Raw genomic sequence first — 17,703 nt, forward strand, 5'->3', positions numbered from 1 at the left:
CAGACATTTTCAACATGTTTCACATCGTTCGGCAAACACGCCAGCTGAATGTGTCGGGTCTTCCAACGAGCTGAATAGTTCACAGCTGCAACTGCTGCATAAAACATAACCTCTCACATCAGTTCACTTTCAAATGGCTGAACTTGCTGAATTCATGATTTGGAAGATACCTTTGAGCTGTATTGAGGTTGTAAATGTGTGCTGTGAACTCTATATGCACTGTCACCTCCTCGGAATAAGTTATTTCCCCATTGACTTACTGCTGATAACATCTCATCCTCAACTGTCATATATAACAGCAGAATGGGAACCATTTATATTCTCTCATTCTGATCCTCAGACTCGGAAGAGGATCAGCCGCGGCAGCAGCAGAACCAGGCACACCAGCAGCACCAACAAGAGCACCAACCTTCTCCTCTGCCGCTGGATGTTGCACAGGGCTGCCCTGCGCCACAGGAGATACCCCCAACACATGGTTTACAGGCAGAGGATGAGCTTCCTCAACATGACTGAGCAGCAGTGCCAAAGGAGGCTGAGACATTCGCGAGAGATAGTCGCAGACACCTGCACAATGCTGGACCAAGACTTGTCGCCCAGAGGAGCAGGTGGGCACTCCTTACCAGTGGCTGTCAAAGTCACCACCACCCTCAACCTCTTTGCGTCAGGGTCCTTCCAGGGATCATCAGCAGACATTAGCAGCATCTCTCAGTCGGCTGCCCACAGATGCATCATGCAGGTTACTGATGCCCTCTTTGCCAGGTCCAACAATTACATCCACTTTTCAACTGATGAAGCAAGTTACCACATGGGCGCTAGGCTTTGCCACTCTGGCTGGCTTTGCACGGGTGCAGGGCGTCATCGACTGCACCCATGTGGCCACCAGGGCACCCTATCTCAGCCCAGCAGTATTTGTGAACCGCAAGAGCTTCCACTCCCTTAACGTGCAGCTGGTGTGTAACCACAGGAAGAGCATCATGTATGTGTGCACCAAGTGCCCTGGCAGCTGCCATGACTCTTACATCCTGCGCCAGTTCACTGTGCCTCAGCTCTTCACTCCGCCAAACAAACTTTCCGGCTGGCTCTTTGGAGACAAGGGCTATCCCCTGAAGACGTGGCTAATGACGCTGATGAGGAAGCCATCAGAGGAGCGCTACAATCAGAGCTACATTTCCACCAGAAGTATCATAGAGCAAACAATAGGGTTGCTCAAAATGCGTTTCAGATGCCTGGACAGATCTGGTGGAGCCCTATAGTATGCACCAGCCAGGGTCTCGAGAATCATCGTGTTCTGCTGTGCCTGCACAACATCACACTGTAATGGGGATTAGTGCTGGGGAACAGGTCGCAGAGTGCACAGCCTCTTCAGAGGAGGAGGAGGAAGAGCCGAATGAGGCTGCAGATGAGGAACACCTGGCGGAGGCACTGTCCCAGTGCTACCAGCACGCGACCTAATTGCTGGCCGTCAGGCAAGGGATGGCCTAATCCATGGCAGATTCAACTAACTTTAGGCAGCACAGACATGTGGCTGCCACATGCACATGAAGGTTCACATGACCCCACTTCCACACTATAGAGCATCTCTACAAGGAACTGTGCATTCCGAGCACTTTCATCATCATTGCTACAGATGAAAGGCGTCCTCACCCCTTGCTGTGCCACTTTCAATTGTGAGCACACATAGAACAATGCATTGAAACATTCACATGATATTACTTTAATACAATAAAATAAAAGAACACAAATGTTACATTGATTTATATGAAAGCACCCAAGTGACTACCCTTGTGACTATTTATGTATTAGCTTTCTCTTACGTGTGCTTCTATGTGGTGCTTCCCCTGTGGCTTAAGCAGATGCAGAGGCAGCCTGCTCACTTTCCTGCTGTGCCTGCTTAGATGCCTTTAGCGGTCATCCTCTGGGTCTTGGAGCCTGTGAGGGCCCCACCAAAGTCGGTTCTTCCTACGGCTGTGCAGGGGCAGACTCGGCTATCTCTGTTGGGGGAGGCATCTGGGGCTCTGACCAAGGGGTTGGCAATGGGATGGCAGTGTGTGTGCTTGGAGAGGAGCTCCCACTTCCATGTCCCCTCCCACCACCATTCCTCTTATAGGCCACTCGCACTTCTCTGCTAGCAAGTTGCTGGAGAGCACCTTGCTGCACATCAGTGGGGCCATGAGGACCCATCTCTGTACTGACATTCCTCATAACAAGGACGTCCATGAACCTCTGGTTTCTCTCCTCGATAGATGCCCATCTATCCTGCATAGCTGGCCATCTATTTAGAAGTGTTACCATGTTCTCCTGAGTCTGATGATTTATGTCCTCCATGGAGGTTGCCATCCTTTCCATGGTGGGACCTACATTCGCCATTGCCTGCACCACGGCACTGCTCATATTTGACATGGACTCCTCCATTCTCTGCACACTCACAGTCACCATGGTTGCAAACCCTGTCAGAGCCTTCTGCACTTGTTCCTGAACCTCCAGTACCGCTCTCTTTCTGGCTGTCCCCCGAGGCTCAGCATCTGCATGCATCTCAGCAGAGATAGGAGTGTCCTACGGCCTCCGACGAGGACTCTCCACTGCTGTCCCTGTCTCCACCATCTGCTTTTGCTCACTTGTAAGTTGTCGATCTCGTGTTGGACCCACCGAAGTGTGCGTCTCTGCGCTGGTGCTGGGTGCGCTCATTTCTACTGGCGCTGCTCCCTCAGAGGATGCTGCTTCCTCTGAGGAGTCGTCCTGCTCTTCCTCCTGGACAGTAGGGAGGGGGGCTCTTGATGGTCCTGTGGGAAAGTAAAGACATGATTTAGACATGTGATATGAAGGTTGCAGACACATCCCATTGTGCACATAATTAGCACTCAATTTCTATGAACATCAGATCCCATATGAGTCACTCATGAATGCCAAATCAGATGGTTAGAAAATAATTCTGTCACCAGGTTGTTCAACTGAGCCTGTCTCTCCGTCCCCCACTTCAAGCTCCTCAGCACCTCCAACAATGTCCAGAGCTGCCTCCTCAGCATGGGTAGCTGCACCACGGATGGTGGTCCTCCTCCTGTTCTCTCCCTCTTCCTCTTATTGTGGGATCTCTTTTCCTGCAATGAGTGACAGAAGTGCAGTTTTAGTGAGCCTGGTGGAATGAGTGTAAAGAATGGATAGGATAGATGTTTAGAGGGAGCCTATGATAGAGTGAGGTACCAATACCAATTTCCCTCCTTGTGAGTTGTTAGTTGTTGTCATTGCATAATATTGAGGGTGGGTGTGAGGGGTGCATAATAAGATGGGGAAGTGATTCTATACATAGGGTGAGAGGAATGGGTGACGGTGCAAGGGATATTGGGGTGAGTTAGGATGTGCAGGAGTAGGGCTGGCAATGCAGAGTGATGGGGATGTGAAGACAGGCACAGCAGAATGAAGGTAAGTGTGCTGTTATACTCACTTTTGCTGAACGCAGGAGATCATTGAACCTCTTCCTACACTGGACCCAGGTGTGTGTACAGATAGACCTTGCACTCACCTCCTCAGCTACTTGCAGCCAGGCTGCCTTGGTGTGCTGAGGAGGCTTCCTCCTTCCATCAGAAGGGAACAGTACCTCCTTGCGCCCTCTTACTCCCTCCACAAGAACATGGAGAGAGTCATTGTCAAAATGGGGAGCAGCCTTTGATCTAGGTGCTGTCATATCGGCAACCACCAGCACGCAGGAGCATCAAAATGGAAGTTGAAGCCAAAGGGTACACGGCCCCCTAAATACAGCGGCTTCAAATACATCATCACAGGAGATCAGCAGACCTGCACCCACTGATTGGGCCGGGTAACGCGCACAGCGGGCTTAATAAGCCCAATCTACTCAAAATCATTAGCACAGAGCGACTGTATCCGGGAGCGGGTCTGGAACCCGCCCCAAACCCGCCTCTGGGTGGAAAATCCAGCCCAATTTAAATTGTGGACTGTCAATTGTTGTAAAGAGTTTTCAAATCTTAAATTTAATTTTTTTCTTACTTCTCCTTTCTGTCTCATTATCTCTCTCTCGTAATTCAATCTTGCTTTCATTCTCTTTATTTCTCTTTCTGTATCTGATTTGACTCTAATCCACCCCATTTTTTTCTCTGTTGTTCCTGTTTCTTTGTCAATCCATAAATCTCATTGGTTAAGGAAGATACACTGTCAGTCCCATCATTCAACAAGGTTCCTGATGCCTCGTTGCCCTTGCTGTGCCATTATCAGCTCGCACTTCCAGCAACTTAAAGGGCAAAACATTTTTTGAGCTGAAGCGTGGGGGTAAAAAGTCTAACCATCGCAGCATGCTCCAGCAAAATCTGGGCCAAGGTGTCAGGTCTACTTTACTTTTTTTGTTGTATGACTGGACATGCAATAATTATGTAATACAACAAAACTGTTCCCTAGAAGCAGTATCAGTAACTCAGCCTTTAGGCTTGTATGTTGAAAGATTTCACCTAAGTATAAAAAAAATTATCTGAGAGCATCATCGGAAAACAAAATGCTAAGCCAAGGTCTCTGAGCAACAGAGTGAAAATAAAAATTTCAACAATCCTGAAATTTTGACAACGAAAAGCTATCTGTAATTTTGCCTATTCGCGAGCTGACCAGGGCTTAACTATATGGAGGGTTGATTAATTGGAAAATATTGGCACAATTTGGGTGACTGATCTATTGGTTACTGATGAAATGGCTGAATGGGTTGCGAATTGTTAGAACAAATTTACTTGTGAAAGTGCCGTATGCATGCCCCAGTGACATGAAAAATATATTTTAATATGATGTATTAGGCAAACCTTTTGTCACTCCTTACAAAACCTATCACTGTTTGATGCAGAACTTGAGTATACACTAGAGAATCCCTTTCAATAACAGTAATGTCTAGAAGTGACATGAAATGACATGTCATTAGATGCTATCCACATCAAATCTTTCAGATGAAACAATTCATCTACTCGTCATGATCCATCTACAGGATTGTTTTTAACTTTTTTACGATTATCCAACAGGATTATTTATTTCTATTTAATTTAACAAGAACAGTATCCAGCTGGAGAATAAATGTAAAAATATATCGCAAAATTATGGCTACTTGTTTTCATTGAAGAAAAAGATATTGAGAGAGAACAAGATTATTTGTGGGCTACATAGTATCGATTGTAATGTTAAATTAAGATCTTGTGAGAGTTTTTGCTCAATTATTTTAATAAGTCTCAGAACTTTTGGAGAACTTTATTGTCTTGGAAGCTTTAAGGTTTCAGGGCCTAAAAATTTGGTTGCTGGGCACTAACGGGACACAAAGCAACTAGCGCTTGGGCGCGGCACTGCCAACGCATCACGCGAAATTCAGCGGGAGGTTAGCGGCGGCGGTAACCGTTATAGCCTCGCGGAGCTGCGCCACCGGCGATGACGTCATCGCCGTGCACAGCGCCCCGCTCGTGCCCCGGCCGCGATCTTCAGTAGCGCCCCCTGACTTACCGCTGGACGCTATGTCCGACAGGGGTCAGAGCGGCCTACCTGTCTGGGGCAGCGCAAATTAAAGGCAAGGTGCGGGTGGCCATTTTTGTTGCTGGCCGCCTGGCAGCACCTGCCCCTGTTGCCATCCCCGGCCTCCTCTACAGCCCCCCCACGGGGTGCCAGCTGCTCTCCGTGAGCCCGGCACTTCCCTTGAGCTCTTTTGCCGGCACTCCGATCCCTGGTGGCCCAGCTGGGCCCCGGGTTGCGCTGCGCTAGGCCACTCCCCTTTAATAAAGGGAGGAAGGCCTGCAGTACTGCGGCACATAGTGCCACGATATTGGCTCGCAGCGCCCCAAGAGGGAGGTGGGGCACTACCGGTGAATTTCGGCTGCGGGGGGTGCTAATATTTTCGGGGCGCTAGAAGTAGCGCTGCGGCGAAGTTAGCGCCCCAAAGGGGGCGCAACCCAATTTTCCCCCCCAGGTTTCTCCCCATCATTCTTGAAGGTGTTGACTTATGCTGGGGTGCAGTTCCATTGGTACTTTGCTGCAAGTGGCAGCAGGCTACTCAATGATGAGTGGAATCTTGCTCTGCTACTGACCTCCTCTCCTGATTCTGCTGGAGTATCAGGAATCAAGGTGGGGTCATCTTTTTAGGATATTTTTGGCAGCTACCTGTGCCAATATGGGTGTTTCTGGCTACCAGCTGATTTCCTCCCCGCTATCTCTCCAGTCGCACTCGTGGCTGATTTATGCCAGGATTGCAGCCAGGCCCCAAAGTCAACTTGCGCATAGCAAAAAGAAAACTAGAACCATTAATAATTCAAAATGAACAAAAACAACAAGGGCTGGAGCTAATCAACCAAACCAGCTAAAACAAATTTACAGCCATTTTAAAATGAATCACTTTTTGATTCCACACTGTTTACCTGCTAGTTTCCTATGGATGTCATTCCCTTAGACAACAGCAATTCCAATTAATAATGTGACTGACAGCGCAGCACCATATTACTGGTTATTTTCATTGTCAGTCACAGAATTCCCGTGGAAAAGGGAAGTATAAACCAATAAAGTAGCCTCAACTCTGAACTGAGCTGGAATTTGGCTTTGGAGAATCGATTGTATGGAATATAGCCAATTCCACAACCGTTTGTTTGGTCCAAGAGCCAATGAAAATTTCAGGTCCAGCCAAAATTATCTCAGCGGCTCCAGTTTTCCCACCTCGGAATAAGTTCTGAAAGACATCTAAAACATTGGCTCTGGCCCCAAAAGAAAGTTAAGATGATGTACCTTTGCGTCTGCACAAAAATATTGGTCAAAGTAAGAAATAATAATGAACCTAAATGAACCTAAAGGAACACAGTGCAGTATAAATAACTCCCTGTCCCACAAAAGCAATGCATAAAATTGAGTTTTTAAAGTCTCCAATATGATTTATAACATTACCAGTGAATTTGTAGATTATTAGACTGATTATCTAAAAATAAAAATATATATATATATATTTTGGCATTTTAATGAAGTCTGGTCTATATTTAACTATAATTACGTGTTTGGAAAAAAGTCTCATAAGGTTTTATTTTATAATTTCAATACTGTTTGAAGTACAGCAGAGCCTGCTGAGATCGTATGGAAAGGCAAGGCAAAATCTAACAAATTCAGTAGCACAATTTGGTTAACTTTTTACATTATAAAGAACTAATGATATAAAATCTGATCCTTTTTATTCAGGAATATCACTTCATTTTACAATTTACCTTTCAAAGGTGCTACTTTTGATCTCTTCCATCTAGTTTGCTGCTCTTACTCTTTCTCTCGTGTCACAAACTTTTTTTCTCCATCTTTCTAATGAATACTATTTTCCTTTAAGTTTTTCGCATTTGTTCAGACAAAGGGTGAGCAACACATGAGCTTCAGGATAAAGTAGTGGAGATGAAAAAACCTGAAAACATTTAAGGACCAATTAGGGGAGATATTCGAGTTATTCTGCATGGATGAACTAAGATAGACCAAAGGAATTACTCATTCGGAAGTATCTTCTGATCGTGTGGCTCCACATCAATAGTGGTTTGTGACAAAGAATTCTACATTCTAACCATCCTCTGTGGAGTTATGGTCGAGAAACCCATCGTGTGAAATTTTTTCCCCCAATTTCCCTGCCTGAAAGCCAGCCTGATTGATCGGCTTAGCTGCCTGTTGGGTGAGTAAGGCTCCAGAAAAGGCCACAGCCGAGGAGCAGGTAAGTTTAGTGGTGGTGTGGGGAAGAGATTGTTGGGGGGTGGGGTTGTGTAGAGTGTGGTTTGGAGGATCAGGGGTCAGGGTTAATCGTGGAGGGGGGTCAGTGGGAGATGGGAGGGTGGGGTCGGTGATCACGGGGAGACGGTGATTGCAGGAAGACCAGGGGGGATAGTGGAGGTTCTGGGGGTGGTGGTTTACAGGATTAGCTTGTTGAGCCTGGAGGAAACACTCCTGCTCCTCTTGGCCCATAAGCAGTGCTGTAAAGACACTTAACTTATGGATCCAGCCCTTCTTGTATGTTGGCCTTCGTAGCAAGAGGGTTCGAGTACAGGAACAAGGATGTCTTGCTACAGTTGTGCAGGGCCTTGGTGAGACCGCACCTTGAGTATTGTGTGCAGTTTTGGTCACCTTACATGAGGAAGGACGTTCTTGCCATGGAGGGAGTGCAGCGAAGATTCACCAGGCTGATACCTGGGGTGGCAGGAATGACGTATGAGGAGAGATTGTGTCGATTGGGCTTATACTCACTGGAGTTTAGAAGATTGAGAGGGGATCTCATCGAAACCTATAAAATTCTGTCAGGTCTGGACAGACTAGATGCAGGAAGGATGTTTATGATGGCCGGGGAGTCCAGAACCAGGGGTCATAGTCTAAGGATAAGGGGTAAGCCATTTAGGACTGAAATGAGGAGGAACTTCTTCACCCAGAGAGTGGTGAACCTGTGGAATTCTCTGCCACAGAGGGCGGTGGAGGCCAGTTCATTAAATATATTCAAGAAAGAGTTGGATATATTTCTTGAGGCTAAAGGGATCAAGGGATATGGGGAGAAGGCAGGGACAGGGTACTGAATTTGGATGATCAGCCATGATCTCATTGAATGGCGGAGCAGGCTCGAAGGGCCGAATGGCCTACTCCTGCTCCTATCTTCTATGTTTCTATGTTTACCTGTCGGGTTTCCAGAGGCTAGGGAAACCTGGGCGGCAGCAGTAAAAAATACAAACCTTGTTAAAATGAAGGCACACAGCCTCCTTAAAAGGATTCAACGACTGACCCGCCTTCTGAGAGAGGATTGGTCGCCCACCCCTCATCCCGCCTCTGTTAAAACCAGAAGTGAGAGGGTTCAAGGCGGGTTGGGTTCTTGTTTGAAATTTTAACATTTTAACTTCCCACCCGACACAAACCGACCCGTTTTAGGGGGTTAAAATTACCCCAAATGTTTCGGTGGCTTTTTAAAACCAGGGTGGATTCACTTTGTTTTAAAATAAAACACTTAAAATGTAATTCATTCCTAAATCCTGTCCATGAAAAAAAATGTTAAATCTTGAACTGTGACAATAACCCTTCATAATCTTGAAGACCTTCATCAGATCACCCCATTAACCTTCTCGGCTTCACTCCTTTTCATAGGTGAAGCCGATCTAGAAGGCTTACAGAGCAGTTTCATCTAAGGAGTCAGGTTAAGAAGCAGCACCATACTAACAAACTCAAAGGCAAGCTTCATGGAACATTGCAAATTGGTGACCGATTCAACTCTCCAGACAAAAAAAATCGGCAGATGTTCATGGAATTCCTGAGGCGTTGTCGATACTATTTTAGCAGACAACAATCATAAAACAACTATTTATTTGGTTGAATTTCAATAATCTGCACCAGGAGCCTTTTAAAGAAGATTTATGCCTCATCCCAATTGCGTTTCCACTGTTTTTAATTTATGGTGCAGGCTGTTTTATTGTGTAGCTGCTCTGATTGTGTAATTTTTTGATGACATCAGTTCTGGGTACCCAACTTCACAGTCACAGTGCATCCAAGCAATGCAGAAGTAAAATTATCAACAAAGCTGTTAATTAATGACAGTGCATGCTATTCAATGACATGCACTTTTATTTATTAATTGATGGTGATTAATTCATTTTATACTGCACAAGGAAGGAGGTGCCTTTCATAGACATACAGGATAGCTCATTCAGTTTTGGCCTATTTCTGCCCCCTGCTCCTTGTGATTGTAAATGTATTAAAAAAAAAGTGTTCATGAGTTTGGCACACATCGTGACCAAAGCTGTTGTTTTCCTGTGGTGTCCATCGGTACACTTTCAGCAGATGGTAAATAAGCAGCAATCAGGAGCAGGAATCCTGGTTCATTTCTTTTTCCCCTTAGTCCTGGGCCACCGAGGCTAAACGCAGAGCCCTTCCTGGCGTGATGGCTGTGACTGACTAACTCATCACAGACCAAGGTTTAAACATTGGTATTCGGAAGCCTGATCTGATCAAATTTCTCACAAAAGTAAAAGGGAGATTCAATATGAAGAGGTTATAATAAGACAGGATCAGCTGGTAATTATTGCCAGGGAATTGCTCTTCCATGCAATGTTTTCCCTCAAAATAGGGAATTAACCTTTCACTCATCAACACAGATTGAGGAGTCAATCTGGTATCTTCCTGGTCTTCCACGTTTTCATCTCAATTGGTGAATTTACAGACTAAAAACTTTCAGCCTGAATCATTTTCACATAACTAGCTTTGTTCTGCTGAATGTCTGGTAAGTAACCAGTCTTGCTACTCTGCATTCCACCAGCAGGTGAAGGTAGAGTTTACAACACCGACTGACTGAGCGCTGTTTTACCCAGAACTAGTCTGCATGGAGTACATCCAGCCACTATAATAAAGCTTTAAACAACATGTTTGGCATAGACTAAAGCTTTATAAACTTCCGTTTACATTGAAAGGATTAGAGGGATCAACTACTGTCACTTGTCCTATGGTTAAAAAATGGACTAATTATTTTGACATTTTGAATTGATTTCAGCGTAAGCTACATGTTACCCTTTATACCATTCTGCAACTTTTTACTAAGTCAGTGTGACACTACAACCAAATTGTATGTTGCACAAATGGGAGTATGTTATCAATCAGTGATTTATGGACAATACACCAAATGTATCCTGGCCAACTTAGCTGAGAGAGAGATTACTAATGATGTGGCCAGTGTCACTCACTGAAGTTATGCCACTGGTATCTTACGTTTATTTTCAACACCTTTCTTATAAAGTTATTATTGGCTCCAAACCCGTTCATGTTGCACTGTATATGAGTTTATATAGGATGGTAATTGTAGTTTTATTTTGTCACAGGAGAATTGTTTGAAATTTCAATTTCCGTTTTATTTATGATTGACTGAATATGTTTTGAGAGAGGACAAGGAGGGAGAGAAATAAAGAAGGAAACATAGAACAAGTCACCATAAGCTGCTCACTGACATCTCCTAGCAAAAACTTGAGGGGCCTTGGCAAGATTTTGGATTGCTTACCTGAGCTGCCCTGTGAGGGAGTGGGGTGTGGCACAGGGAGAACTGAAGGTGTGGAGCTAAACATGATAGGATGTAGCCTCAGGGTCTTGAGGTATTGGAAAATAATTGTAAGTCATTTGAATTTTGGTAGTGTCATGACTGAGTGTAAGGTGCAGTAATTAGATCAAAATCTAATGCAAACTATAATGGTTTCACTCCTGTGAAGTGCCTTGGGACGTTACTACGTTAAAGGCGCTATATAAATACAAGTTGTTGTTGTTAATAAAATACTATTAGGCATATAAACTTGCTATTATTTTGCCATTATTTAGCTTGTGTTACTTTGGCAGAAATAAGTATTTTTTTTCCACTTAAGGTGAAGTATTCTATTTCTGATGATTTGCTTGTCAGTATCATTTGGATTGTCCCATTCACATATCATCTCTTTACTGCTTATAGCTCACGCATTAGATGAGAATCCTCCTTCTTTATAATGTACCCCATGCCACATCACACTTTCTGTCTGATTCCTACAGACATCATTGAAACTATCTTCAACTGCTCAGAATAAGCACCAAATAATCTATGTTCAGACCAGTTTAGCAGACAGGTCACAGCACTATAACACCAAGAACATTTAAATAATCACAGATATTCAAAGTGCTGACAATGTTCTGTTATATGTTACAGATTTCAAATGGCAAGAATGGTGTGATGTGAGCTTCATCCTTCACCCTTATGATTTCATATCATGGAATGCACTTGTTGTGAAACCTTTCTATTTATCTGTTCTGAAATCCATGTTTTCAATTTTTGGCTTGTGGCAAACTGTAAGTCACTGCATTCTTCCGATTAATATCCTTCTCAGATGGAATGAGAGTCTCACCACAATCACCACAATCACCAAGTTCATCATGTTACGGAATCAGTACTTTCTTATAAAAAAAGGCCTATTCCTAACTGCATGCTCACCACACTTCAATACCAAATAGAAACTTTGTTATTAACCAGACTATGCCAAGAAACACTGTTGACCACAGTCATCACAACATACGAGACACCGTCACAAACCTAACTGCATCAATCAAGCTCACCATGACAAGGAAGGGGCTTTGTTCCAACCTAATTTGCAATAACAAGAATGGTCATCGCTACATACAGCACTTTGCTGAAGAGCAAACTGTGATGGAAAACAGTCCTTACATCACTACCCTTACCATGTTCCTACTATGAAACCGATACTCTTATAAACTGTGATACCTGTCTTGCTCACCACATTTACCATGTTCACCACAACACAGATTCCTGGTTGTTGTGTATGTACCTTTAAGAGAATAACTGGTCTCAGACTGCAGTACCGGCAGTGACCACCCCTGTATAAAAGGCGCTAGTAAGCCTCTGTAGTTTCAGTTTCCCGATTGACTCCTTTCAGTAAAGACTTGTTTTGTTCAACTCCTGCTGTCCGTGTCTCAATCATACACGGACATAACACTGGCGACGAGCAGATACGAACTTACCTACAGTCTGCACCACCTCCTGGGATCCATTCCTGCAGCGAAGTGAGCAGAGGTCGAGGCCAGAAGGAAGAAAGCAGTAGAAACGGGCGTCGACCATGGGCATCCGCCCCTGTGTTAGCGGAGTTGAAGATTGATGGAGAAGCTGTCAAAAGCGGGGCCTGGTTCCTGTCGACGGTGCTTCAGCTAATCGGGCTGGTGGCAGGTAGTACACTGATCCTTCTTGGGCTGCGGCGGTCGCGAACTCGAGCGGGTGGCTTGCAACGGGGCCGAGCAGCGTTGTCGGGAAGAGGAGAGAGAGAGGGTGGAGCACACAGGGCGCGGCCGGTGCTACGAAGCCGGGCTGCGTCTAGACCCGAGAAGTGGGAGGCAAGAGTCCCACAGGGTTGTTCCACGATGGGAAAATAATAAAAAAAAGAAATATTAAATGCGCAGGAAACCGCGAGGAGCTGCAGGTTGCAACGGAAACCGCGGAAAGCAGCGCTAGCAACAGCGGGGAAGAAGGCAAAAGCGCGGGAGGCGCCATCTTAGTCAGCGGGGGAAGAAGGCAAAGCGCGGGAGGCGCCATTTTAGATTTTCAAGATGCCGAAGACTGGCTGTATCACTGCCTTTGATAATACAATAGAGGACTGGACCACGTATGTGGAAAGAGTCGAGGTATATTGCGAGGCAAACGAAATAGCCGATGAGAAAAAGGCATCGGTATTGCTAAACTTAATTGGCGCTAGAACGTACGGCCTATTGCGGGACCTGATTACTCCAGCCAAACCAAAGGCGAAGAGTTTTAACGAAATTGTTGCTGTCCTACAGGAACGCCTAAATCCTGCGCTGTTGATAGCCGAAAGATTTAAATTCCACAGGAGAACTCAGCATAAAGATGAGAGCAATGCTGAGTACCTTACGGAACTACGCAAGCTATCAAAGCACTGCCAGTTCGGAGCAGGACTGGCAGACACACTACGGGACAAATTTGTCTGTGGACTCCTGAGTGAAGGAACACAGAAGAAGTTACTCTCAGAGAAAGAGCTGACGCTAGATAAGGCTTTCAGCATGGCAGTATCGTACGAAGCAGCAGCCAGGGGAGCTGTGGAAATTCAACAAAAGCCACAGGAATACGGCACCCACGAAATGACACGGGGATTTGCAAAATGTTATCGCTGCGGCAGAACTAACCATGACCAGAAGGACTGCTGGTCCAAGGACAAAATATGCAGGCAATGCGGAAAGATGGGACACATTGCACGAGTTTGCAGGTCTGGGAAGAAGACCAGCGACAACAAAAAGGCTACTAAGGAACCGTACAAAAAAGTACAAAAGATGACGGACAGTAGTTCCGAAGACCAGATGAGTGATAGTGAATCAGGGAACAGGAGACTAAGCTGTCTCAAACTTCACAATGTAATCGCAAAAGAGGATCACCGAACCATTTGGGTCACCCTCACGATAGCAGGGTCCCAAGTTAAAATGGAATTGGATACAGGATCAGCGCTAACCGTCATGAATCGACGAGACTACGAGCAGCTATTCTCACACATACCCTTGAGAGAGACATCCATCGTCTTGACGACGTATACGGGGCAAAAAGTGTACCCCAGAGGAAAAATAAGGGTGCCTGTCGAATACAACGGCAAGAAAATATGGAAATTATATCTCTACATACTGCAAAATGGTGGACCACCGTTATTGGGACGTGAATGGATCAGGAAGATAAGCTTAGATTGGCACTCCATTCATGCAATGACGGTGGACGGTAAAAAAGATGAAGACGTCACTCCTGGACGATTGTCAACAATCTTAGCTAACACCAAAGAGGTATTTCAACAAGAACTGGGCACTCTTAAAGGCGTAACCGCCTCGATAAAAATAGAAGAGAATGCAAGTCCCAAGTTTTTCAAAGCAAGACCGGTACCATATGCAATTCGCCCAGCCGTCGAAGCAGAGCTGGAGAATCTGGAGAAGGCAGGCGTGTTGTCTAAGGTCGACTGGAGCGAGTGGGCGACACCCATCGTTCCTGTCATGAAGAAAACATTAAGCAATAAGTCTGAGGAGCCAAGGAAGGTTCGCATCTGTGGGGATTTCAAGGTGACGATGAACCCTGTCCTTCACACAGTACAATATCCTCTTCCAAGGATAGAAGACATCTTCGCCTCACTGTCTGGAGGGAAGCGTTTTACAAAAATTGACCTAGCACAAGCATATTTGCAGATGGAGGTTGAAGAATCCTCTAGGAAGTATCTCACGATTAACACTCACAAAGGTCTTTACCAGTATCATCGATTGGTATTCGGAGTAGCATCGGCTCCGGCGATATGGCAAAGAGCGATGGAACAAGTCCTGCAAGGGATTCCGGGGACTCAGTGTTACTTGGACGACATCCTTGTGACAGGTGAAGATGACAGTGAACACCTTAACAACCTAGAACAGGTGCTCACTAGACTACGGGAACATGGGCTACGAGCCAACTGCCCCAAGTGTGAGTTTTTTAAGAAACAGATATCGTATTGTGGCCACGTGATTGATGAAGAGGGGTTACATAAGTCCCCTGACAAAATTGAAGCAGTTGTTAAGGCCCGAGCGCCTGAAAATGTGTCGCAACTGAGGTCATTCCTCGGATTGGTGAATTACTACCATAAGTTTTTGCCGAATTTGTCGACAATCCTGCACCCACTGAACGCCCTGCTACGAACGGGAGTAGCATGGAAATGGAGCAATGACTGTAAGCGGGCCTTTCAGAAGAGTAAGGTCTTAATCACTTCAAGAGAAGTATTGGCTCACTACAACCCAGCACTGCCGATCAGACTGGCGTGTGATGCGTCTCCCTATGGCATTGGGGCGGTACTGTCACATAAATTCCTTGATGGTTTAGAGAGGCCGATAGCTTTTGCGTCACACTCGTTAACTTCTGCCGAGCGTAACTACGCCCAGATTGACAGAGAGGCCCTCAGCCTAGTGTGGGGGGTGAAGAAGTTCAATCACTACCTGCACGGTCAAAAATGTACTCTACTAACCGATCATCAACCTCTTGTCTCCATGTTCAACCCTCAGAAGTGCTCACCGATAATGACAGCGCAACGGCTGCAGAGGTGGTCCCTTTTCCTGGGGCACACCAATATGACATCGAGTACAAAGGAACTAAACAGCATGGGAATGCTGATGGATTGTCACGCCTACCGTTGCCGACGGTGGAAGAAAAAGATCTTGCAGTGGATCCAATGGAGTTATTCCCCTCGACCATAGTCGAATGTCTACCTGTGACGAATGCAAACATAGAAAAGGAAACACAGAATGACCCGACACTATCACGGGTCTATGATTTAACGGTGAAGGGATGGCCAGCACATGGCGAACCACTGCTGCCAGCATTCTCCCCGAGAAGAGAACAGCTGTCAGTGTGCAGAGGAACCTTGATGTGTGGATCCAGAGTAGTAATTCCACCTAAGTTGATGGATAGAGTGCTCAATGAGCTTCATGAGGGTCATCTGGGTGGGGTAAAAATGAAGAACTTAGCCAGAGCGTTTGTGTGGTGGCCGGGAATCGATAGAGAAATCGAAGAGATGACCAAGAGCTGTGCAGGATGCCAAAAGGTCCAAAACGCCCCACCACAAGCTCCTCTACATCCATGGGAGTGGCCCTCATCTCCATTGGAAAGGGTACATATCGACTTTGCTGGTCCATTTATGGACTCAATGTTCTTAATCACGGTGGATGCACACTCCAAGTGGCCGGAGGTAATAAAGATGTCCACCACCACCACGGAAAAAACCATCACAGTATTAAGGACCATATTCGCCAGGAATGGGCTGCCTGAACAGATCTGTTCTGATAATGGACCGCAATTTGTATCCGAAGAATTCAGGAAGTTCTTAAAAAACAATGGGGTTAAGCACTACACGTCCGCCCCATACCATCCCGCCACCAATTGATTAGCTGAAAGGTTTGTCCAGACCTTTACCCATGGCCTTTATGGCCTTCTTGATGAAGACATAAATCTACAACATAAGGTAGATAACTTCTTGTTTGCGTACAGGAATGCAACACTTGTGGTTACTAACCAAACCCCCGCCATGATGTTTTTCAATAGAAGACTAAGATGCCGGCTGGATTTGGTCAAGCCAAACGTCAGAAGGGACGTAGAGAACCGGCAATTTCAAAGCATGAATGAAAGGCCAACTAGAACCTTCCAGATAGGTCAACCAGTTTTGGCCCGGGACTACCGTACCGAGAAATGGCAGCCTGGAACTATTTGCACACGACTAGGACCGCTGATGTATACCGTGGTCATTGGAGAAAGCATAATAAGGCGCCATGCTGACCAGATCATAGAGTCATCCGAAAAAGGACAACCTACACCACAACTCTATACGCCTAGTGATGAAGCAGAGATACCCATAGTATCTACCTCCGATCCGGTGATACTGGAACCAGATGAACCCGACACTGGCATGGAAGCCGAATCGACCTTGCCAAAAGAACCTACTACACCACCGAGGCGTTATCCGGACCGAGTCAGGAAGCCTCCAGAGAGACTGAATTTGTAATTGATTAACTTCAGCAAATGTGTAGATTATTTTTCTTGTAAAAATGTTATGTACTATTTATCTAAAAGGGGAGGAATTGTAGTGTATGTACCTTTAAGAGGAACTGTGTTTTTGAAGCCCCTGTATACTGTAGTACCAGTAGTGACCACTCGGGTATATAAGCCTGTGTAGCGTCTTGTGTAGTTAGTTCACCTCCAGACTTTGTTCAGTAAACACTTGTTAAATCAACTCCTGCATTCCGTGTCTCCATTAACACACGGATCTAACAGATCTGTCAATCAAATACTTAGGATGAAGTCAGATACAGAATCATCAAAGGCCCCCTGGGCCGCATTCTTTTCAACAGATGTCGCCTTCCAGGGTGGCCTTTGCAGACAGCTCTTTATGTATCAATACAAACACCTTCAACTTTACAGATTACCTAACCATCATGAAGCTGTCACACTTCTCTTGTGCTGCTGTGAAGTTAAGAGATGAATAATTTATAAGATGGTGTTCGGTCTACATACCTACAACCACTCAAGATCTTGTTACAGGGTCTGTCCATATTAGAGGGAAAATCAAACTGCTAGTGCGATCAGTTCCAATTGAAAAGTCACTGAATTAATATAAAGAGAAATCAATTGCAGTCCCATTTGATTAACCCTTTCCTAACACCATCACATGGAAGGAAGGGCTA

Source organism: Somniosus microcephalus, chromosome 12, assembly GCF_052327205.1.
Source record: "Somniosus microcephalus isolate GS21.2 chromosome 12, FLI_Smic_1.0, whole genome shotgun sequence".
NCBI lineage: Eukaryota > Metazoa > Chordata > Chondrichthyes > Squaliformes > Somniosidae > Somniosus > Somniosus microcephalus.